General features: G+C 38.8%; 1 long non-coding RNA gene across 1 annotated transcript in view; it reads left to right on the forward strand.

Annotated features, from left to right (window-relative positions):
• Nucleotides 1-2,476: 2,476 nt before the first annotated feature.
• Nucleotides 2,477-25,119, forward strand: part of LOC116508743 — a 28,321-nt gene continuing 5,678 nt past the window's right edge. The window contains exons 1-2 of the long non-coding RNA XR_004255414.1: nucleotides 2,477-2,630; nucleotides 7,435-7,534. This is a non-coding gene — a long non-coding RNA (uncharacterized LOC116508743). The remainder of the gene's footprint in view (nucleotides 2,631-7,434; nucleotides 7,535-25,119) is intronic.

A 25,119-nucleotide genomic window follows, 5' to 3' on the forward strand; every position in this document is an offset into this window, starting at 1 on the left:
GTCAGCTAGAGCAGTGGATTTCACTGTCTTTCTATATTAAAGATATAGTGCACATCTAATTTTGTAGATAGTACTGGAATAAAATCTTAGTGGATATGTAACAGTATCAACCAGGTTTCATTGCTACTGGCCACGAACAATATAAGGCCAGCATTAAATATAAACAGTTATAGCCAGTCATGGAAACAGGTAAGCAAAATTAAGAGGAAGAAAATGCAAAATAAACACAGGACATGCATTTTGGTAATACGGATTCTTAGGGTAGCTTGAAAATAGTGTGCAACTATCCTATTTCATTTCATGATTTTTATAAAATGTTAACCATTAACCATCTTCTTTCATCTGTGACTTTCTAGAATTTCCTGACATTCTTTTTCTTACCAAGGGAGACAAAAAGAGAAAAAAAATGCATAATATCATTTGATTGCTATTGTAATCTGTAAGGAATCACTCATTAACTGGCCACTGTTGCATTATCGTAATATTTGGTTTAGTGCAACAGCAGAGATATTAAATAAAATAGTTTTTAACTTGAGAAATTCCAGATAAGAAAAGGCCATCTGAGCCCTGGAGATGTGCTGTTAATTAATGGAAACAGTGTTGAACTAGACTGAGAAGGTATAAAATATTGTAATTTTTTATACCTAGAGTAACTTTGTAGTACTCTCTTTGCTTTTTAGACGTGTTACATACAAAGGCAATAACTTGTGTATGCAGTATCTTCCTTCAGACATATACTATTCTGTATATAAATTGCAATAAGAAAAAGAGGGCTATTTTAAGTATTATTTTTGGCTACTCCAAAGCACATATGAGCACCATAAAGATGGTGACAATATTAAATGACTCTCATTGCTTACCTTGGTCTAATTCTATGCAAGGATATACCTATCATACTTAAAACAGAATTGGGTGTCCTAGATATTGACATGTGTTCAAATATCACTTTGAAAGAGTTAATCACATTTCAATAGCCTTTAAGAGCTATTATAATTTTAACTCAGACTTGGGAGTACTGTTCAAGATGTTAGCCAAAAAGTAGGCACTGAAACTAAACCTGCCATCCAATCCAAGGACTTGAGGAATCATGAGAACTTTCCAAACTTAATCTTGGTTTTCTCTCCAGCCAAGCTGTGAGTTTTTGACTCACATGACTCTTTTAGCAAAAATGTGCTAGCACAAGAAGTAGAGTCCTAATAGTTCTCAATGGAAAGGGAGGGAGCGAGGGAGGAGAAGGAAGGAGAAGGAAAGAAATAAGGAAGGAGAAGGAAGGAAAAAAATAAAGAAAGAAGGAAGGAAGGAAATAGAACCATACTGATCAGATAGGAAGTGCCTCATAAAAGTTTAAATAATAGGGGATAGCTTGTAAACTCATGAAACAAATATTAAATGTGGATGTATGTGTATATACATATACACATGCATACACACAAATATATACAAAGCCCATCTATGCTTTGCAGGTGACCAGGATTTAGATGGATTTGGGGTTGAAAGATGGCTTGTTGCATTTCACAGTTCATTCCCAAATAAATCCTGCTGGCTGTTTCAGTTTTTTCTGGCAGCCTTTCTTCTTATAGAAATATGCTCAGCACGCCCAGGAAGAGAGAAATTCACACCATCCTAGGCATTTAAAACAGAGAAACTGAAAGAAATTGTGCTAGAAGGGAGCGAAGCAACAAAACCTGACCCTTTATATTGTTTTTCCATAACTCCTGCCTTGTATTACGAATTAAATGTACATGAGATAAAGTGAGCTATAGGTTAAGGAGAGGTAAGAATTTGGCATGAGCTTATCTTCATTTTCTTGTATTGTATGTATGTGTTCTCAGAAAAAAAATATGCTTCTATCACATATGGTCTCATTTTGGGGGCATTCTGAAATGGTCTTTCTGTTGCTCCATTTTCTAATCTGAGCTTGAATAATTCAAGGCCTTGGAAAAAAAGCTTCTTCCCTTTTTCCTCTAAAAACAAAATATGCAGCAGGATGCAGAGATAATACACCTTTCTTTCTGGTCTCTCTTCAGATGTATTACAAACCTAATGAATGGCCCTGAGGGCTTTGCGAATTCTCTCTTGGCACAAAGAGGCTTTATTTTGTTAAGGAGAAGATAGTTTTCTCCTCAAGCCTGTCAGGAAACCATACTGGGATGGAAGGCCGGTGCAATTTCTTTTTTATGTGAAGTGGAACAAATATTTGATGGAATGAATAATTTTAGGGGACCTATAACCTGCTGAGCCAAAGAATATTGTGGGTTCCTCCCTTCAAGTGTTCTTGATGGACAGTGGAAAGCTACTGCTATTTGTCCTTCATCATCAGCGCTCCAATAAATGTAAGGAGACTGGTGTTTATGAGGTTAGATTTTCTGGATTCGAAGCCCACACGTTACCTTAACGTAGCTGGGGTAGAAGTATATACCAGCTGCTCTGGAACTTGTATAATCGTTTCCTTTCTTTCTAGGGAACGAGAGAAAAAGAAAGATCATCCAGAGATGACCACAAGATAAATGGAAGCGCTAAAGCACGGCACAATCTAGGATTTCTCTCTGTGTCTAGCTATCATTTCAGCACTTTAACAAGACAAGGCTAAAACTTCAAAGACAGCCAGAAAATTGTTCTGCAAACAAAAGGTTTGCCTGCTTCTTCTGATTTAAGCCTGCAGTTATACCCATAGAGATGGAACTTGGGGACTTGAAAACGGCATTGCTTCTTACTATTTCAGGATAAGGTTGGATTTGGGCTGGTTGTTGTAGCTGGTTTTATTATCAGTCTGTTGGATATGTACATGCTTTCTGGAGTCTTAGCAAATTTTAAACTTAATCAAAGTTAGACCCCCCCCCCCCGTTGCAACTGAAATTTTGATTAGGAGGGAGGGGGGAAGAAACCCTAATTGACGAGATCCAGAAATGGATTTTCAACTCTGGGCAAGAACTGAAAAAATAAACATGGTATTTGAGCATCTTTTTTAAAAAAGTGTTTTATTTTCTCTTTTCTGAAAGTTTTGCTTTTCATCTTGCAGTGGAAATGTATCCAAAAATAGGATAATACGAAATGTCACAAATCTATGAAGGTATATTTGAATATACAAAAGTATATTTAAAAATATGTAAAAGTAGGAATATGTGAAAGAGGAACAAAGACCCTTGTTTATAGTGACAAACCCTTAGTTTTTGGTAATGCACAGCAATGCCCTTAAAGCTTCTGATAATTTGACCCCAAGCTGGGAGGCCTAAATAGAAGGAATCCAGCTTTTGTTTCCTCCAAACGCCTCTCCCATGCAATCCCATGTATACAATGGCATAACTGGTGAAAACTAGAACGCGCCTTTCTAATTTCACCAAGGGTCAGGAGGAAGGAAGGTTTAGTCACAAGAAAACACGGCTGCACATACTTGAGAAAAAAGGATTTGGAAGAATAGCTGTTACTTCTAGAGTCACATTAACTTCACTTTTTATATAATTTTATTAAAGATTTTTTTTAAAAAAAAGGAAGATAAAAACTAAAATAAAGCAATATAAGTCAAAGAAGAGAAAGAAATCAAACAGAAAACTATGTGAAAGAATTGAAAATAAAAATAAAAGAAAAAAGAAAGAAAAATAATAGAAAGAAGTAGCTTCCAATCTACTAAAAATAAATGCAATTATAATTTTACTTCTTACTCTATAATTGCAACATAACTCTTTTTTTCTATAATCTATCTTCAAAACCATAAATCATACTTTAATTTTATTCTGTTTCATGCAGAATAATGTAAGGGATTTCCAGGAAGAATGCATGTAGAAATTGAGAAATTGTTATTTCTTTGATCAAAGAAGTCAGCCACCTGAACAAGTTGAGATTATCTTCCCCACCATTCCTCCATAGTGTAGAATCCTTCCTTCTTTGTGCATACAATAATGCTGGTGCAATTTTCATGTACAAAAACAAGTGTCACATGAATATTAATGAATTAATTCTTTTAAGCACTCACACTTTTTTCAGTTGGTGCAGAAGGTCCACATTTTTTGGATCATTTTTGAATTGTGTAGGCCTTTTAGATAGCTTCTGATTTGCTGGCTAGAATAAGGACATCAAAGATGGTACATTCTTTGTAAAGTGACAATCAGTTTTCTTAAACATTCCGGTTCTCGTTTATCCCCCGTTTGTTAAAAAATAAGAAAAGAAAAGGAGGAGGAGGAGCATCGATCAACATCCAAGGAGGCTCAAGATGATGTCTTTTCATTTATGCTTTTTGTAATGAATTGTGAACATGTGCTGAAATCTGAGATTATATTTAATAAAGTGATGTGTAATTAGTTTAGAAAAGCTGTTTGTATGGATGTTACTCAGAAATCCATACTGTTGTTACTTTCTCTCTCTCTCCCCCCCCCCCCCCCGCTTTTCCCTCTTTTCCCAGTATATTCTGTTTGGCTTCATTGGTTTAATTTGGAATTTCTCATTAAAGCCTTCCACACATGCAAGACTGCTTACTTCTAGAACTAAATCATGCCTTTTAGAGTTGACCAAAAGTTTATTAAGTTCTGTAATTCTGGATTTTGAGCAAAAAAAAAGGAAAACACTTTTTATTTCATGGAACTGAGTTTAAAAGAAAGCCCTGAATAGAATGGCTAAGAATTACTGAGCTAGATGGATTAAGGAGTAATAAGAGGTTCAGCCGGATGGGTTGAATAAAAGTGAAGTTTTAAATGATTTTTCTTCTTGATTCCTCATAGCCCAAAGGAGAAGGACTGTATCTGGAGTCAAAAAGTAAGAAATCTTACATGTAAACTTTGAAAAGCCTGATAGGAAAGGATGAGGCAGTATTTCTCTGAAAAAGCAGTTCTACAGCCTGAAGTTGTTCTTGACTCTGCACTTATCCCTGAGTGCCCAAGTGAGCCCAGTGGCAAGGGCTGCCCTCTTTCAGCTGCACTTGGTTTATCAACTTTGTCCCTTTATGGTTTTTATGGTTCATGTCATGGTAACCTTTGAAATTGATTATTATAATGTGCTTGATGTGAAGATGCCTTTAAAGGAAATCTACAAACTGCTGTGGCTACAAAATAGGACGGCTGAACTTCTGTGCAGGATTTTTTTTTTATTGTAAGCTGCCCACTTTGCAAAATGAGATTTGAAAATTTAATTTGATAAATAAATAAGTGATACAGGCCCTCTCTTGGTTGCAATGGCTTCCTGTTGTTTTCCAAGACAGATTCAAATGGCTTGTTTTAACACATGGATCATTTTATGGCTCGGATTTTGCCCAGCTAATACAATGACTTTTCCATTATGTCACTAACTGGGAGTTCTAGTCATCCTTTAAGGATTTATTGCAAGTGTTGCAGAGAAAAGAGGGCTGTCATGAAGCTTCTAGGATCAGTGCTTGTTCAGTGGTGGCACCAACACTGTAGTATCCACTCCTCCCAAGACATGGTTTTCATCCTGACCTGCTGGTTTTGGGATAACCTTGAAAATCTACTTTTATGAACAATCTTTCTTTTCTTAAACCCTGCATTTTATTTCTATGTTTTATGGATGATACTTGTCTTCAAAGTTTTTCTGTGGCGATGTTTTTATATGATGTTTACATTTTGATTGATGTTTTATGCTTTATTGTTTGATTGAAGTATCGATATTTTATGTTATACTGTTGTTTTAAGGCTGATGTAGCTACTACTAATGCTATTTCAGTGCTATATGTAAACCACCTGGGTCTGGTGTATCAGAATGAGGATATAGGTTTGACAATCAATAAATCAAATAAGAGAATCGTAGGGTCTTTCAATGCAATCCATAAATTATGCAGGCAGGTTATGGTTAGTTTAGGATATTTTGCTAACTCAGGCAAAAGTGAAGTGCCTTCTTTTGCTAAGGTCACATAGATAGGTTGATTGGCTTGGCACCCAAATCATACTCCAGTATTAACAATAGTATAGCCCTCTGACATCTGCTAAAGTAGTGCCCTGAGTCCAGTGTCTATAAGCCATGGTTTAGAGCCCGCTCAACACTGCCTTTGGATACAAGGAATAGCCAGTCAGTTCAGGAAGGTTGGTGTGCTACTTACTGAAATCTCATTTTATTTGGCCTAAGGATAGAGTGGGAAAGCAAAAGGCATGGCCTTGCCTTCTGTCCTTACTAAGCAGCAAAGAAATTCTTATAGAAATCATAGGTTAATATCAACTGGCAGAAAGAAGGACTGGGTCAGACAGGATAGAAACTCAAATACTTATCAGTGGCTAAAGTTTACTACATGGGCATGCTATAGTTTGAAACTTCTGATTTGTTTGGTTACAAACTAATAAATAACTGAGCCTCACCATCTGGCTGGTTTCCATTCATCGGTTGGAGTTAATCTTCAGTTTGAGATTAGCAAAGTTTTCTTTCAGACATCTCTTAAAGGGCTGCCCTTAGCTCCTTTTTCTGGCTCAAAGCAATAATTTTGGTAAATTTTTAAAAAGCATAGATAAGAAAAACAATGCCAGTCTCTTGTAATAAGACTTTATCTCCCAATAGTTTATTGCTTGAAAGGATAGCATTGAAGAGAGGTTTGACCAGGGCTAATTATGTGGAAATGCTGGCAGATTTGCATGGATAGTCTCAGAAATATGGTGTTTCTCAGAACCCCATAGATTTACCCATCTTTGTGAAAAATGTTTTGTAGATCATTGCAAGATCAGTGTCATTTCCATGTTTTCCAGGACAGCTTTTTTTGACTCAGTGAAACTATGAAAATATTGGAATTTGCTTTATTCTTTCAATCTGATTGAATTTTAAGTTTTGTAGAAATAAAACACAAGAAGGACAAACAAGATCTATCACAACACTGTAATGTGTAATACTCCTATGATTTCTTACAGCTGGTAGAATTGCTCTCTTCCTCAATATTCTTTTCCACTCCCCGTCCAATCCAATTTTTGGTATCCCCCAATTAAGAGCTTGAACATATTTAGTGTCCCTGCACACATACTACTCGGTTTGGGGGATATTCCCTAACTGAGGCTTTTGTTCCTAAGTAAAATTGTATTTCTGAAAAGATTGGACTTTTCCTACTTCTGCAGATACTTACTTCTAATGTATGGGTACTTTTGCCTTGCCTACTTGTTTTGGCTGAGTCAGCATTGACACTCACACCAGAACATTGGAAACAGAAGGAATTGTTATGTAGCCATCTGTTTCCTGCAAAATACCCATTGGTAAACAAAGGTAATTAGGATGAGACCATACGTCACCTCCCCTCTGCAGAATTATTGCCAGCTTTCCAATTTCTCTCTTTTAAAATTACTAGCTGAATGGGTTATCGCTATTACCACTAGGGGGCATATTACAGCTTGCATAGCATGTGGCAGCCTAACTGTAAGTTAACAAGAGTAACATAACCTTTCCATTTTTTCTTTTCTTTTCTCCTTTTATTATATGGGATCATCTCTGGACACCGCTTGTACTTTGATCGCTCCAAAGTTTGGCATCATTCCTACAAAAGGAGAGAAATCACGAGTGAGAGAAAAGAGGTCTTTGTTCTCCACAGCTGCTGTCATTCTGTAGAAAAATCTCAGCACAGGTATTAAACACTCATTATTGATCGGTCAGCCGGTGGTCCAGTTTTATCTTCTCGTACCTGTTGGAGTGAGGTTATTTGCACTACAAATAATTTGGTTCCTGAGGTCTTGCTAAAGTTAAAAGCACAGGGTAGGCTGGAACGCTGATGAAAAAATGTTGGAGGACCTGCAATGATGGCTCCTATCCAATAAAACAAGCCCGTACTCCCAGTGGCAGGCTGTTAATGCAATTCCAGAGGCTGCATCAATAGCACCATGTTCCTGAATAGTCATATTTTCATGTAAAGCAGGGTCTGTATGAGATGACCATACTCCCGGGGCAAGCAATGATGCAATTATTTGAAACACTACTGGGCAAGACTTCACAATTCTGTTGCGGCCAAGTTCTTTCTTTCTTTCTCTTTAAAAACATCACTGCACTCATTATCTCTGTGCTTTTCTTATAATGATATTCTGCATGCCAAAACTTACGGATTCCTTCCTGCCAGGTTGTTAATATAGCACTGAACTATCACAACTTGGACACACATCCACTCCTTTGAGATAATGGTAATGGGCATGGCCCTGTATAGGTATACCACTTTTCCCAATGTGGAGTCCTTCAGTTATGTTGGGACCATTTTCCAGACCAGCAATTGGTCATGCTGCTTAGACCAAACAGCTGGAAAACATCAGATTAGAGAAGATTGACATATCCTTCAAAGTAATAGCCTTTTGTGTGTTCTTACCATATTTCTAATTAACATCAATATTTTTTCCATTGGCAAGTAGCCTTTTTGAGGGCTTTCCTCCATTTGCACTTAATCATAGAAGAAGTATTCCCGGGTTATATCTTTTTTCTTCTCTGTCCTGTGATATCATCTTCATTACATGCGAGAGATAGACTAAAGTCATCATTTAGTTGTACCAGTATAGATATTGTACCACTTCAGTTAACATCCATCAACACCTGCAGGTTGTGTTAATTCTGTTATGCTTCACTGTTTGTTACAGCAGAGGAAGTTGGGTGAACAGCAGCCAGTGGGATCACAAACATGTTTACTGACCATTGTGGGCTAATGTGGGCACCCCCATTCCTTTGAGTCCCTGCTAATATTGTGTCCCCACATTCTACTATTATCATTGTTAAGGGCTGGATACAGTGACACATTAAGCCACAACTAACCTGGTCATGAAACAGTATGAAGTGCCTAATCAGCTGAAACACTGGAATGCGAAGACCTAATTACAGGTAGTCCTCGACTTACAACCACAATTGAGACCAAAATATATGTTGCTAACTGAGAAATTTGTTAAATGACCTCCCCATTTTATGACTTTTATGGCCACATAAAAGAGCCATGGTGGCACAGTGGTTAGAGTGCAGTTTTGCAGCCTACTTCTGCTGATCACCAGCTGTTCAAGTTCAAGGTGGACTCAGCTTCCATCTTTCCGAGGTCAGTAAAAAATGAGGCACCAGATTATTGGGGTAATAGGCTGACTCTGTAAACCACTTCGAGAGGGCTGTAAAGTGCTATGAAGCAGTATATAAGTCTAAGTGCTAAGTGCTAAGTTGTTAGTAAATTAGTAACACAGTTGTTAAGTGAATCTGGCTTCCCCACTGACTTTTCTTGTCAGAAGGTTGCAAAAGGGGATCACATGACTGCAACGGTCATAGATATGAACCAGTTGTCAAGCATCCAAATGTAACTCACATGATCATGGGGATGCTGCAACAAATTGTCATAAGTGTGAAAAACTTCATAAGTCACTTTTTTCAGTGCTGTTGTAACTTTGAACCAGTGATGGGTTACAACTGGTACATAGGGAGCACCAGGTACCATTCTGGTATGGTGCTCCGGAGGGCCCACTTGTCTGCCTGCGCTCCTTACCGGTATTTGAGGTTTTTTGGGCTTCCGCAATGCTCTGAGCAGCTGGAGCATTGTGGAGCATCGCAGGCGATAAGTACGGATGCGTGCGCCGCGCGTGTGCACACGCACTATGCATGTTCATGTGGGGGACACCTGGTCCTGTATTGGTTGCAACGGGATCTGGAACCTGCCACTGCTTTGAACAGTCACTAAACAAACTGTTGTAAGTTGTAACTTTCTCTCCACTAACTCCCCAACCAGTAGGGAGGAATCTGGAGGTTGGCATTTGTTGCATAAGTAAAGAACAGAGAGGGAGAGAATTCCTAAGCAAAGGTCTTGCTTGCGACTGTGCTCCCTTTGCAGTGGTGTGTTTCAAATTTTTTTAGAACCTCTTCTGTAGGTGTGGCCTGCTTTGTGGAAGTGGCTTGCCAGCCATGTGACTGGGTGAGAATGGCTTGCCAGCCATGTGACTGTGTGGGCGTGGCCAACTTGTAAAATGTGGTGAAACTCACTTAACAATGCTTTTGCTTAGTAACCAAAATGTTGGCTCAGAAACTCTGGCATTTGAACACACAAGTCTTAAAGCTGTCAAGTTACAAGGCAGCTTTAACACTTGTGGACTTCACCTCCCAGAATTCCTCCTCCAGTCATGTTGGCTCAGGAACTCTGGCATTGAAGTGTACAGGTCTTAAAGCTGTCAAGTTACAAGACCCTTGCACCCCTAACCCTTTAGAAAAAAAATCCCAGGGTTGTTCAAACTTGACAGCTTCAAGACTTGTGGACTTCAACTCCCAGAATTCCTCCTCTCGCTCTTCATCTTGATGATGTGCGGACAGGCAGGGGGAGGGAGGTGGAACCGGTTCTAAACAGCACTGTAGATTTGTGGAACCTCTTCTATAGAAGAGGTTAGAATTGGCAGGAACCGACCCCTGTCCCTTCGTGACTCCAGTCAGATATATTTTATTTTATTTTATTTTATTCATCTTGGGTTATGGCAGAATGAGATACAGAAGAAGAAGCACTGGGCAGGCAGTCTTGCAGCTATTTCTGCTGTAATGCAGAGATTGACATATTGAGCCATTTTTGAGTGAGCAGCCATAAAAAAAATGACAGAATGAATGAATAGTTGTGTGTTTTTCTGCTGGTTGGCAATATGCAGGGTGAGGAGGACAGCAAAACCACAGGAACCAGTCACTTTCAAGGAGAGATTCAACCTGGAAATAAGGAGAAATTTTCTGACAGTGAGAGAAATCAACCAATGGAACAGAAGTTGCCTTCAGAAGTTGTGGGAGCTTCATCACAGGAAGCTTTCAAGAAGAGACTGGATTGTCATCTGTCAGAAATGGTGTAGGGTCTGCTTGGGCGGACTGGATGACCTACACGGTCCCTTCCAACTCTGTTAATCTGTATCTGTATACTACACGAGCATGACAGGACAGCACTATTTGACACTGAATCTGAACAGAGATTATTTCATGTCTAGGATGATTTTTCTGCTGACCGAAGGAAGAATGGATAGCATTTTAATTCAGCAAGTGAGGAAAAGTCCTGGATTAGCTTTTATATTTGACTGTGACATGCATTTATGATAGCATTGGGATTCATTGGAACCTCCCATATACAAAACTACCATCAAGACACATCATAATGCTGTTAATTGTGTTCAAACCATCATGGAAAAAGGAAATGGCAAGCCATTTCCATGCTGTTGTCAAGAAATGCGTGGAATATGCACATAGAGTCCCCAGAAGAAAAAGTATTCTCATGGTAGACTTTATCTTGCAAGGGCTTCCTGATTGCATCCTTTCTCAAAGCATCCTAAACTGGTAATAACCTAAAACACAATTCTTTCCACTTTTATTATCATCATCTGATGACCTTTTTAATGTTTATAACACTTCTACCTCTGCCCTAGCAAATCTCTTTGTGGTCCCTTGCCCACTATTACAGCAATTTCACATATTCCTTTTTCTGGCTGAGAGCTGAATCATTTTGCTGGCAAATGGGTATACACCAAATCGTAAGAATAATTTTCTAAACATTTCCATTTGCAGGGTATCCCAGATTTCTGATGGCCCTGAATAAGCTGTTCAGCTTGCTGCATCCAGATGTTATGAATATTCTGCATAATAATCCGGTTAAATTGTTAAGAATAGTAGGATTCTCCATATGAGCACGTGGAGAGAGAGACATGCTAAAGTTATAATAAGACCATAGTTAATACAAATGTTAAGGGACACGGTGGCTCAGTGGCTAAAGACGCTGAGCTTTTCAATCAGAAAGGTCAGCAGTTCGAATCCCTAGGGCCACGTAATAGAGTGAGCTCCCATTACTTGTCCCAGCGTCTGCCAACCTAGCAGTTCGAAAGCATGTAAAAATGCAAGTAGAAAAATAGGAACCACCTTTGTAGGGAAGGTAACAGCATTTTGGGCGCCTTCGGCATTTAGTCATGCTGGCCACATGATCACAGAGAATGTCTAAGGACAGCACTGGCTCTTTGGCTTTAAAACAGCACCACCCCCTAGAGTCAGGAACGACTAGCACATATGGGCAAGGGGAACCTTTACCTTTACCTTTAATACAAATGTATTACTATTTCAGAACATCTGATAGAAAATAGTAAATACTAATAAGAACATAATTCACTCTTTCTGAATCTAATTCATTGCAACTCCCTTGCCGGAGAATTGTTAAAGCAAATATTTAGATATTCCTGCCCATTTTATGAAGGCTATCTTTCTTTTATTTCTGAAAAGAGAATTTGTTCAATTGATGCGGTTTCCAGGAATTGTATTACTTTCATGAAATTTATTGAAATGATGTCTAGTTACTTAATAAAATATGTTATATTAGGTGGCTTCCTCGTATCATGAAGTTGACAGACTTCTTTTAACTCCATTTAAAGTGGCTTACATACTACAATGAAAACATTGGCTTGATTTACTATTTAGTATTGTGTGAATCCAGAAATTTGTGGTTTGTGACTCATGTTTATTGTACAGTGTGTACTGTAGTGCACACAAAACTAGTTGTGATTTATTTTAGAAAATATGGATAAACAACATGGTTTAGCATATTTTTCTGAACCGAGTCAAAATCTGCAGCATATCAAATACAAGGATTACCACCGTAAGTATAGAAAAGGACACTATACATACGAATAGCTCCCCATCCACTTATTTAGTTGACAGATATATTACAATACAGTTAATGGACTAGTTGCAGATAGGAATTATTGTTATTTCCAAGTATCCATTTAATCTGAAACAATATCACTTGTGTCAATTTATGTCAATGGGTAAAATTGTATAGAAATGGGCACAAATCATGTAAGTTACATCATTTGCAAGTGACATCATTATGCAAGTGGATTAATTTGCATTAACAATAACATTATATAAATGTTGTAAACTGTCATGGAAGTTGTAAAATTAAGACATAATTGATATATATATTTAATTGCCGGGCTAGTATATTTCAGATGCAGCCTGCGATTTGGAGAGATGTCTAGATAGAAATTTGTCCATTGGAACTAAAATCTGCTGAATGGGAGTCACTGTATTAACTTAGGTCAGATCAACTGGTCCATCTAGCCCAGCTTCCTGTTCCCATCAACCAGATATTTGTTGGGTCCTTCAGCAAGATGTAATAGCAGTAGTCTCCTCCTCCTACTTAAAATAAGTAGCCATCATGATTGGTACCCATTGATAGGCTTAATTGTCAATTGCTATCTAATGTAAAGCTCAACAGGCTGATGTCTATCATTAAGCCCTGTGTTTAATTATATGCTATGTGCAGAAGTTCCTTTTTATCTGTTTTTAAATTTAATTATGAAGCATCTCGCAGTATAAGAGGGAATCATTATTTTTTCAAAAAAACAAAAAACTATCCCCTCCAATGTAATGTTTCCTCTCTCCTTATTGCATTGTTATTTTCTCATCCTTCAGTGCAGTGACCAGAACATTATTCTAAGCTAAGTTCATATCATAGATTTGTGGGGAGTCTTTATGATATTGACATTTTTATTTTCAAGGCTGTTCCTAATGATCCCCAATTTGGAATCTAACTTTTTTTTTTACTATAGTAAACTCAGTCAATACCTTTCATTGAACCAGCACAGCATAATCTATGATTAGTGCCAATGGTGATGCAACTCCCTTTCTCTAAGCGGGGAAGAAATTAGAGAAAGCTAAAGCAATTCACTTGGCTCCGAATAGGATTTTGGTGAGTGTGCATTTTTAGATATGTTTAACCTTCTAGGATACATTGATACTCTTCTTCCCATATTTTACTTGGGACATTGAAACTGAAAAATAAAGTTTATCTAAGGCTGCCCAGCAGAGGGGAAACATGACCTTTGCTAAGCAGAAACCTAAAGTAGTTTAAAAAAACCCAACAGCTCCTCCTGCTCCCAGGTATTTGCCTTGAACCTCACACCTGCCCCATTATCCACAGCCAGATGGGAGCAGCAACCCCCATACAAAGGACGGTAAATGGGTGTTGCTTTTTGAGAAAACTGTGCTCTTCTTTATCAGATAGCTGAATGTGGAGTCCTCAGTCAGAGCCAGTAAATAAAGAATGGAAGGTACAGAAGCAGCAATGGAGGAGATTTCAGCACGGTCTGGCTCCCACATGTGCTGAGATTGTTAGAATGATTTATAGGAAAGAATGCCACTCTCTCCTTGCCTCCCCCCCCCTTTTTGCTTTATAATAATACATTAGGCTTTTAACCTTTGACCAAAAGAGGTGGAAAGGAAGATTCAGAAAACACCATGGTGCTCAGCTCACAGCCCAGCCTGACCTGGGAAACTGCCTCCCTTCCCTGCCTCTCCCCGCCCCCACCCCAGTTGGCCTTGGCTCTTTGAGCTACAAAGGGAAGGGTGCTTCCACAGCACATGAGGGGTTAAGCCAGGCTTTGGAATGCAAGAGTTTAGAGAGAGGCATCGGCTGCCTTAAGGTCACCTGTGAGGGATTAGCCAGGACTTGCAGACAGTTGTTGTTTGAGGACTGTCTGAGGCCTTAGAAAGGGGGTAGTGGGGGGATGGAGAAGGGAGGGGGGGAAGAATAGCCCGGCGGGAGGGATCTTCCTGTCCTGCTGGGATTATACAACTATCAGATGCATTTGTGAAAGCTGAACTGTAAACTCTCTGTCTTTTTTGTTAAGGAAATAAATCCATCATCAGCTTCGGGGAGAAAGCAGAGAAGAAAAAAAATGAAGCGCTCTTCTCAGCGTGTTTCAAGGCAAAGGTGGAAGTGACCCGGCAGGGATAGTGCCTTGCACATGCTGGCTAACTCTTTAGACAGGGGGGAAGCCTTTGTGGTCCCAGGCAGTGGGGATCCCTTGTCTTCTCCGGATGAAACTGGCCAAGCAGGATTGCCCGACCCCTCCTTCTCTGGAGCGGCTTTCTGTAGGAGAGACAAGGATTACTCAAAGGCTGGGAGGAAGAGGGGGTTCAGAAAGGCCATTTTCTCTAGTGGGAGGGAGAAGCTTCTTTCTGGCACACTTCAGATCTTCTCAAATGGTCCTTGGGGCATCCCAGAGGAAGTGGGGCTCATGCTCTAAAACACAGCCCAAAGGAAGCCCACTGAGAGCTCCATTATCCCTTCCTTTAACTAAGAGGCTCTGGGACTGTCTTCTAAACACCTCGTTTAAAGTGATGAGAACAAAAATAAGGTATGTGTTAGGTGAACACCTAGAGGAGGGTTTATGTCTTTTCTTACTTTTTTGAGTAGCACCATGTTGTATTTCCCTTTTTTTTTTTTGGTCTTTTTTTTTCCAGTCAGGAGAGTGAGGGAAAAAGCATAGGCTCAGGATGGTTTATCCCTCCAAATCTATAAAAAGCCTGCAACCATTAGTCCCTCTGGCAATTTCCTTGTTGGATTATTGCAATGTGTAATTGGTAAGGTTGCCTTTGCAAATGGTCTGGAAATTTCAGTGTGTTCTGACCCAAGGAGTTAGCCTCTCACTGAGACTGGCTGAACCTCCATTGCTAGTTCTTTGCCATCTGCACTGAATGTCAGTCTGTCCAGAGACCCAATTCAAAATCCTGATTTTGGCTTCTAAAGCCCACAACAATTAGGACCAGGGAACCTAAAGGAGTATCTTCTCTCCTATGCACCTACCTGGGTCTTAAGATCATCAAATAACGCCTTCCTCCAGATTCCCTCACCGAGGGAGGTGAGATGCGCTTTTCAAGGTAGAAAACTGTTTCTGTGGTGCAGCACATTTATGGCACACCCTCCCCCAAGATGTGCAACTGGTGCCCACATCATTTTGGCAACAAATAACGTCTTTTCCATTTTACCCAGGCTTTTAATTGTATTTTAATATATACCATTTTAGTTTGTAAATATGTGCCTTGTATTGCCTAGCATATATAGTGTTTTTAGTTTGTATTTTTAAAATTGTATGCATTTTACTGTATTTGAATTGTGTTTGATTGTAAACTACTTTAGCTATTGCATATAAGGAGTCCTTGCAGATTTTATTCTGCTATTTGTTGCCAACTATAGGGGCAATGTTCATCCCAGTTCCAAGGACCATTGAGTCAGCACTGTCCAAAGACATTTCCATGGTCATGTGGACAGTATTATATTATGGAATGCTGTTACATTTTCACCGAAGTGGTACCTATTTATCTATTTGCATTTGCATGGTTTTGAACTTCTAGATCAGCAGGAGCTAAGGTGGGGACGAGAGCTCACCCCATCATGCAACACTTGGATCTTGATCCCAGACAGTCGACTTTGCAGCTGACAAGCCCAACTTAACCACTGAGCCATCACACCTCTATAGCTAAATAAATAATAAATAAAGATATCTCAGGTCATATATGTGAAATATTAATAGAAACAGTACACATCTCACAAAAGACCAAAGGAGATTGTTCTTCTTCAGAACCTCTTAATAACTACAGAGGTGACTTCTTATTGACAGCAAGGTTAGGCTTTGGCCCATTTATCTAAGAACAGAGAATTACAACCCCTAAAAACTTAGGGTTAGGTTTCTGCTTTCATTGATGTGCCATACAGTCATCCTAATGTAGACTGGCATGAGAGAAGTTAGTATTTGGATTATATGCCTATGCAGAGACATTTGCAGAGAGTTAATAATGTCAAAATGACAGGCACACAGGTTTCAGGCATTGCTTCTGTGTAAAGATAGGTGGGCTTCAATTGTCCTGCTCGTGCCTGCCGTTTTGAAGTTGTGGGTCCCTCTGTGGATGCCCTTGTGCCTATGAATACCGTCTCAAGAAACTTTCTGTGTCATGGATCCATAGAGTTAAAATCCTTCTCCATGTTTTAATATAGTTCTGAAAATCAGTTATTCTGGAAAAAATATCACTGATTATGAATATGTCCTGTCCAGCTGGTGTCAACATTTGGTAACGATAGAGCTAGATCTTCCCCAGGATGATCTGTCCTAAACTTGATCCTTTAGGTCAAATCTATGGTATGGTGCCACTAGTGGCACGCAGAGCCATTTCTGAGGGCATGTGAGGCGTTGCCCTGTCAGCTCCAGCATGTATGGACGTGCTGGCCATCTGATTTTTGGCCTTGATTTTTGGCCGTTTTTCGCCCCCGGAGGCTTCCCTTTTGGGACCCGAGGCAAAAAAGGTTTGCCATCACTGTTTTAGGTCTTCCAAAGTTATTAGTTCATTGCTGTAACTGAGTCTATTCACCTGGCTGCTGATCTTCCTCTTTTCTTTTCTTTTTCCAGCATTATGGATGTCTCAAGGGAGGTCTTTAATGTGCCCAAAATATGATCATTAATAATTGTGTCTCAAATGAGAAATCTGGATTGATTTCTTTTATGATCCATGTATTTGTTTTCTTGGCTATCCAAGCTTTCTCAGGCATCTTTTCCGACAGGAGATATCAAAAGCATCAATACTCTTTCTATACTTCTTTCTTCAAAGTTCAACTTTCACTTTCTGAGTGTCATATGGAAAACCATGGCCTGCACGATTCTGATCTTTCTTTGCAGTGATATATAATTCAAAAGAGAGGAATTATAAATCACTGTAAATCTAGAATCATTAATTTTTAGCAACAACTAAATCATTTTAACTAAATTTAGCACAATTTGGCTAAATGTGTTCATAATCATCCAGGAACTCTTATCAGATATGCAGCAGCCCTATAAAACAATTAAATTTAAAGGTATTTAGTTGATTAAGGATGAGTTCATACATGCTGCTTATTTACTGGGATCCATTATAATCTTCCAAAGTGTTTAATAATAAGTAGGCTTATTTTACTTGTGCTGCAAAGATCTAGAGGACTTCCACATAGTAGAGTTGCACTGAGAGCATATGCACCAAAGAAAAATTCCTTGTGTGTCCAATCACACTTGACCAATAAAGAATTCTATTCTATTCTATTCTATTCTATTCTATTCTATTCTATTCTATTCTATTCTATTCTATTCTATTCTATTCTATTCTATTTTAAGGAAAACTTTCTTTTCCAGGGGATTGTGAAGGATAGAAAGGGCTTCTTTATAGGCTCGTTTCTTGTTTGTTTTTATATCTTTGCTACCATCTAGTGGTCATCTGGATTTTTGTAATTTAGACGTGGCATGATAATAGCCACAGATTGGGAACTAAGGAGGATTACCTTTTACATTTTCTATTTTTTTTGTTCCCTGATCCAGATTGTCACACTTATAAAGAATATTGGCCATCTTTTTTTTCTTTTTCTTTTTTGTAATGTCAAGTATCCCTTTTTTATGATCTGGTAGAAGCAGGATTGAAGCAATTGATGGGCTACCTCCACCGTCCCCTCTCTTACTGATAGTCTATGTTTCTGTCTTGCACTGCAGACTATCATAGATGGATAAAAGACACACACCTTTATTTTGAAATTGTGATGAAGAGCTTATGAATTTAGTCCAAGGGCTACTTATAGTTCCTGGTGTAATGCCAATATGCTTTTGCTCCATAAAGTAAATAGCACTCCAGGGCAAGAACAATTTTAAGAGAAATTTAACAGCATGAGAGAAAGTTCCTTTCATGTTAATTGGGATTGACGGCTATTAATATATATTTTTTAAAAAAATCCACAGATCTTGAATGCTGATGTCCTGCATAACATCTGGTTTGGCCTGTAACTGTAATATTTATACGTGTAAAATACTGCAGACTAAACACAGATAGCCTTTATTTGATATTACTTAACAAAATCACATGTGAAAAATCACTAAATCTAAATTTTTCTCTGCAGTGTTATCAACTGGGGGGAGAGAAGAAGGGAGGTGAAAAAGAAAAATTATGAGTTTATACTTACAGCTTCAAGAAAAAAAAAGTTTTCATGCTAATGGAGCTACATTGCTTTAAAGGGTACAATGTCTAATCCCAAAAGATCAAGACATAAGAGATGACACATTTTAGGAAATAAAGTTGAGGTAGATGATGTCATTAGAAGAACTTTGAATATTGTTGCTTTTTTGTCCAATTTATAGAAAAAATAAAAATATTGGTCTCTGTTCGGTAGAAACCTTTTGGTAGGCTAAATATTGCTTCCAATGATGTAAAAAAAAAGACTTCTGATAAATACTTTGACAATCCATACAAAGAATGTGAATCTTGTTGGAAGTTATTCTGAAATGGTTCCATTCAGAGGCAGAGCTTACAGATATGGACCACAAATCCCAATTAACATGGGAAGGCAGCAAAGAAATACAAAATCTCTTTTATCTGTCCTGCCTTCTTTGCTGCTACAGAAAGTGACTATCTGGATTTTTGTAGTCCAGATCTGATAAAACAGATTTTATTTCTTTTTCATTTTTAACATTTTATTTTACTTATAGCCTGACTTTTGTTAAGAAGATGACATATCTGGGGCTGCTTCCAGAACAACAACCAGATGGGGTAGTTTGGGCTGGAAAAGGACTAGTTCAAAGTCACCCAGAGAGCTTTGGTGACTCAAAATGGACCTGAACCAAGCTTCCCCAAAACCATCCTGGTATATTTTCAGAGCATCTGTGGGAGGAAATGATATTATTTCAGAGGTGGTATTCAGCCAGTTCTGACCAGTTCTGATGAACTGGTAGTCGAAATTTTGAGTTGTTCGGAGAACTGGCAAATACTACCTCTGGCTGGCTCCACTCCTATCTATTTGCTGCCTCCAAAGTCCCAGCTGATCGGCTGGGTCCTCTTCTGTTGCCCTGAACAGGAGAACGGAGCTGGAAAGCAGGTTAGTGGAGTGGGGAGGAAATGGGGATTTTACAGTACCCTTCCCCAGCCATGCCCACCAAGCCATGCCCACCCACCCATGCCATGCCCATAGAACCGGTAGTAAAAAAATTTGAATCCCACCACTGTATTTTATCCTGATCCAGTAAGCTATATATTATGTTCTTTTATTCGTTGATTGATTACAGATAGTTGTCAACTTACAACTATTCATTTAGTGATTGTTTGAAATGGCATGACCTTTTTCACACTTATGATCATTACAGCATCCCCATGATGGTTATGTGATCAAAATTCAGAGGTTTGGCAGCTGGCTCATATTTATGATGATTTTAGGTCATGTAATCATCTTTTTTTAACCTTCTGACAAGCAAAGTCAATCGGAAGGCAGATTCACTTAATCACCATATTACTAACTTAATTGATTCTCTTAACAACTGTGGCAAGAAAGGTCATAAAATGGGGCAAAACTCATTTAACAAATGACTCAGTCAGCAACAGAAATTTTGAGCTCAGTTGTGGTCATAAGTTGAAGACTACTTGTATATGCCATCAAGCTGGTATTGATTCTTTTCAATCACATAGATTTTCTCTAGGATGATCTATCTTTACTAGATCTTTCAGATCTATTGACAGGGCATTCAATACAATACAATACAATAGCAGAATTGGAAGGGACCTTGGAGGTCTTCTAGTCCAACCCCCTGCCTAGGCAAGAAACCCTATACCATTTCAGACAAATGGCTATCCAACATCTTCTTAAAGACTTCCAGTGTTGGGGCATTCACAACTTCTGAAGGCTAGCTGTTCCACTGATTAATTGTTCTAACTGTCAGGAAATTTCTCCTCAATTCTAAGTTGCTTCTCTCCTTGATTAGTTTCCACCCATTGCTTCTTGTTCTGCCCTCAGGTGCTTTGGAAAATAGTTTGACTCCCTCTTCTTTGTGGCAACCCCTGAGATATTGGAACACTGCCATCATGTCTCCCCTAGTCCTTCTTTCTATTAAACTAGACATACCCAATTCCTGTCTCCAGTTTCCTAATCATCTTTGTTGCTCTTCTCTGCATTCTTTCTAGAGTCTCCACATCTTTTCTACATCATGGTGACCAAAACAGAATGCAGTATTCCAAGTGTGACCTTACCAAGGCATTATAAAGTGGTATTAACACTTCACGTGATCTTGATTCTATCCCTCTGTTTATGCAGCCTAGAACTGGGTTGGCTTTTTTGGCAGCTGCTGTACACTGCTGGCTCATATTTAAATGGTTGTCCACTAGGACTCCAAGATCCCTTTCACAGTTACTACTGTTGAGCAAGGTACCACCTATACTGTACCTGTGTATTTCATTTTTGTTGCCTAAATGTAGAACCTTACTCTTTTCACCATTGAATTTCATTTTATTAGATAGTGCCCAATGTTCAAGTTTGTCAAGATCCTTCTGTATCTTTAGCCTATCTTCTGGAGTGTTGGCTATTCCTGCCAGCTTGGTGTCATCTGCAACTTTGATGAGTTCCTCATTTATTCCCTCATCCAAATCATTGATGAAGATGTTGAAGAGTACTGGGCCCAAAAGAGAGCCTTGGAGTACTCCACTGCATACTTCCCTCCGTGAAGATGCAGTTCCATTGAGGACTACACGTTGAGTGTGGTTGGTCAGCCAGTTACAAATCCATCTGGTGGTGATGCTGTCTAACCCACATTCTTCTACTTTATCTAGTAGTAGGTTATGGTCTAACTTATGAAATGCCTTACTGAAGTGCAAGTAAACTATATCGACGGCATTCCTCTGGTCCACTAATTTTGTCACATTATCAAAGAATGCAATAAGATTAGTCTGGCATGATCTGTTTTTGACAAACCCATGTTGGCTTTTGGCTATTACTTTGTTTGCTTCTATGTGTTCGCTAATTGGTTGCTTGATTATATTTTCTAGAATCTTTCCTGGTATTGAGGTCAGGTTGATAGGTCTGTTCATTGCCACTGTAATGGAGTCCATCCAGATGTGGGCTGCTGGGGTTCGCAGGTGTTTGGGAGAACCTCTAGCTAAGATTCTGTGCAGTTTGGAGAACCCGCAAATCCCACTCCTGGCTGGCCCCGCCCTGCCCACCCCATCCCTCCTAGGAGTCCCCAAGCGGCCCTTTTTGGATGCAGGTAAGTGCAGGGCGCACACAGGGGCTCGGGGAGGGCAAAAAACAGGCCTACCAGAAGTTTGGGAAGGCCAGAAATGGGCCCGTTTCTGGCCTGCAGAGGGCCTATGGAGCCTGGGGAGGTGTTTTCGCCCTCTTGGAGTTTCAAGGAAAGCCTCCGGAGCCCAGGAGGGCAAAAATGCCCCCCTCCTGGTGGTGCAGGAGGCCGACTAGGCCATGCCCACTATAGCCACACACACCCAGCAACCGGGCAGAGAACCCCTTGCTAAAAATTTCGAAGCCCACCCCTGAGTCCATCCATCTTGCTGCTGGTCATCCACTTCATTTTCCTTCCACCTTTCCCAGCATGAGAGCCTTTTCATGAGAGATAGATCTTTGCCTAATGTGTTCAAAGTAGGATAGTCTGAGCTTTAGTCATTTGTGTCTCAAGTGAAGCTCTGGATGGATTTATTTGATGATTCATTAGTTTTCTTGGCTGGCCATTGTATTTTAAGGAGTCTTCTCCAACACCGAAGTTCAAAAGCATCAATACTCTCCTCTCTCCTGCTTATTTAAAGTCCATACTGTGTGTTTTTTAGAAAGGCAAAAATATACAGAGGAGTTTTGCTTTGTTGCTTCATCAGTCTATACAAGCAAAAGAGGAATACTCTCTACTGTGTTCCTTTGCCTGGAAAATGTGAACAATGAATCTACCACAAGTGTTCTCTCAGTGGTCTCTCTTGGCACTCTCTTCATGGTGGAATAGTAAATAAATCATGCTGCTCTGCTGTATTATTCACTTATTATTTTTGATTAAATGTATTGGAATATTGCTTCGCCTTGAATACTATTTTCTCATCTTTAGCTATAATGTGAAAATAATTGCTTTGGATAATTGATGTGTAATTCCAATGATTAACTCTTATTCCTGTAGGTACATCCAAACAATGGTTTCCAATGCTTCTTACAGATGTCATTATATTGCTATTCCATCCTTTTTGCTTGCTTTTGGAAATTAAAAAGGCAGGGGACACCTCCCCCCCCACCAAGGAAAAGGCAGGGGGATTAATACCATCTAGGCCTCTTGTAAAATTCTGTCAATAAATTAAACATTAAAAGCCTAAATAGCCACAATAACAATTCCCTCTCATTTATTCTGACAAAACTAGGACTTTTTAAAAGTGTCCATCTCATATGCATCCATAGTAGAAAAACCCTAAATCCAAAAAAGATTCTAGTTCTTTCAGTTAAATAGAATCATCTGTTGAAGGTGTCCCTCAAAGTACCCCTTCTCTATAGAAGCATTTGCCCTGTGGAACGAGGTTTCCCGTGAGATCTAGAGGACCCTGTTGTTGCTGTGTTGTGAAGACTCCTTGACTCCTTGAGTCTTCACAACACAGCAAAACAGGGCCCCTCTGGACACAGCAACAACAGTATCCTCCTTGAGTCTTCACAACTCAACGAGTTTGAGACCCACAATTCATTCCACCCGATTTCTCATGCTTGCTGTATTGGTTTTATTGTAATTTATTTAATTGTTGTGAGCCTCTTACAAGAGTTGTTGGGAGTTGGGTAGAAAATTTAATGATACGCATACACACAAACTTATTTAAATGTGGCTTCCATTTAGGAAGCAGAAACACGATGATGTAAAAATGAATAGATTTAAAAATGAATAAATTGAGTTTATTACTACAATAGTTAAACATATTTTATTAATTCTATTCTAAGAGGGTATTGTTATTTAGGCATAGATATTATTATCTACAATTCCATTGTGGATAAGTCCAATTTATACAACAATGTTGAGATTATTAAATGAACTTCCTGTGGAAAAATTCCAGCAACAAAAACTTGCAGAACTTTGCAACTTTGATTTGTCCAATAAATACATTATTGCTTCTGAGTTTTCAGGAACGAGGCTAAGAGCCAAGGTGGTGCAGTGGTTAGGGTGCAGTACTGCAGGCCACTTCAGCTGACTGTTATTTGCAGTTCAGCAGTTCAAATCTCACCGGCTCAAGGTTGACTCAGCCTTCCATCCTTCCGAGGTGGGTGAAATGAGGACCCAGACTGTGGGGGCGATATGCTGACTCTGTAAACTGCTTAGAGAGGGCTGAAAGCCCTATGAAGCGGTATATAAGTCTAACTGCTATTGCTATTGCTATTGCTATAGTAATTGATCATCCCAAATAACATAAGACCCAGCATGGGAGATTGGAGCAAAACTGTTATGATTCTCTTCATGGCCTAAATGGCAAACAATCAGTTTATAATTTTACAGTTTTTTAAAAAATGCTGTAATCAAACAGGGCAAGACAATTGTATTACGACAATGCAAGGATATTATACTTAATCTAAAGAATTTCACCCAACTGTTCTTGTATTAGAATTTGTAAATTTTTAATCTAAACCAAAGGGTTCCTTTAAGGAAGAGACAAGTTGTCTTACATTTTCAAGGTGGACAGCTTGTTCAGCGCCTGCAAGTAACATCCTAAATGTGTCATGCTTCAGTGCTTCCTGGCTAATTGACATCTTTTTTTTATTTACACATAATTAATATAATTTGCAAAAGGAAGTGCATGGATATGGTAGATACTGAGCAACAACAGCTGGTGGACGTTGTTGCACTTGTTGGGTGGTGCTATGATTTATGCAGATTCTGATGTGAGACTAGAAGTGGCAGTTCTCAGCTGAGAGCTTAATTTACACTTATTAAAATTCAATGACAAAAATATTCACTCACAAATGTAAAGGCTGCCAGACAGAATGGTTAGTCTACATGTATGTTCTAATGCATGCAGATCTGGTAAGATCCTAATACCTGTTGCCTTTCTATAGCAAAAAACTAAACAAGAAAAAGAAAAAAGAAAAAACAGAAAGCCAAAGCCCAGAGGTCATTCATGACTATAACTTTGAGGCAGCTCAACCAAGTTTAGACATTGCTCTTACTTTTTGCAATTATTCTATCACTTTTCCAAGAGTTGTCACGCATTCAAATTGCATGGCAATTTACTCAGTATAAGTAAAAAAAAAAAGATAGAATCTATAATCTCCTACTGGAGAGATCGTCTAAGAAAGGGAGTACAGAAGTAAGTAGGGCCACAGATATGGATCACTCCAATAGATGTACAAGTTAAACCAGGATATATACATCTAATAAGTAAAATGTTAATGATGACACCTCATTCCAGATACAGTATTCTAGTTGAAAAAATGTGGAGAATAAAATGGAATTAAATTGGGCACCATTGAATAAAGTAGAATATGTTCTTTTAACTTCCTTGATTTGTATAGGTGACGTGTGTGGTATATTTTATTAATATATGATAATTGATATTGTTAATATTAATTTATATGGTATGTGTTTTCATACTATGTTATTTCACTTGAAAGATATAAATGTACTAAATGCA

The sequence above is a fragment of the Thamnophis elegans genome, chromosome 5, assembly GCF_009769535.1.
Source record: "Thamnophis elegans isolate rThaEle1 chromosome 5, rThaEle1.pri, whole genome shotgun sequence".
NCBI lineage: Eukaryota > Metazoa > Chordata > Lepidosauria > Squamata > Colubridae > Thamnophis > Thamnophis elegans.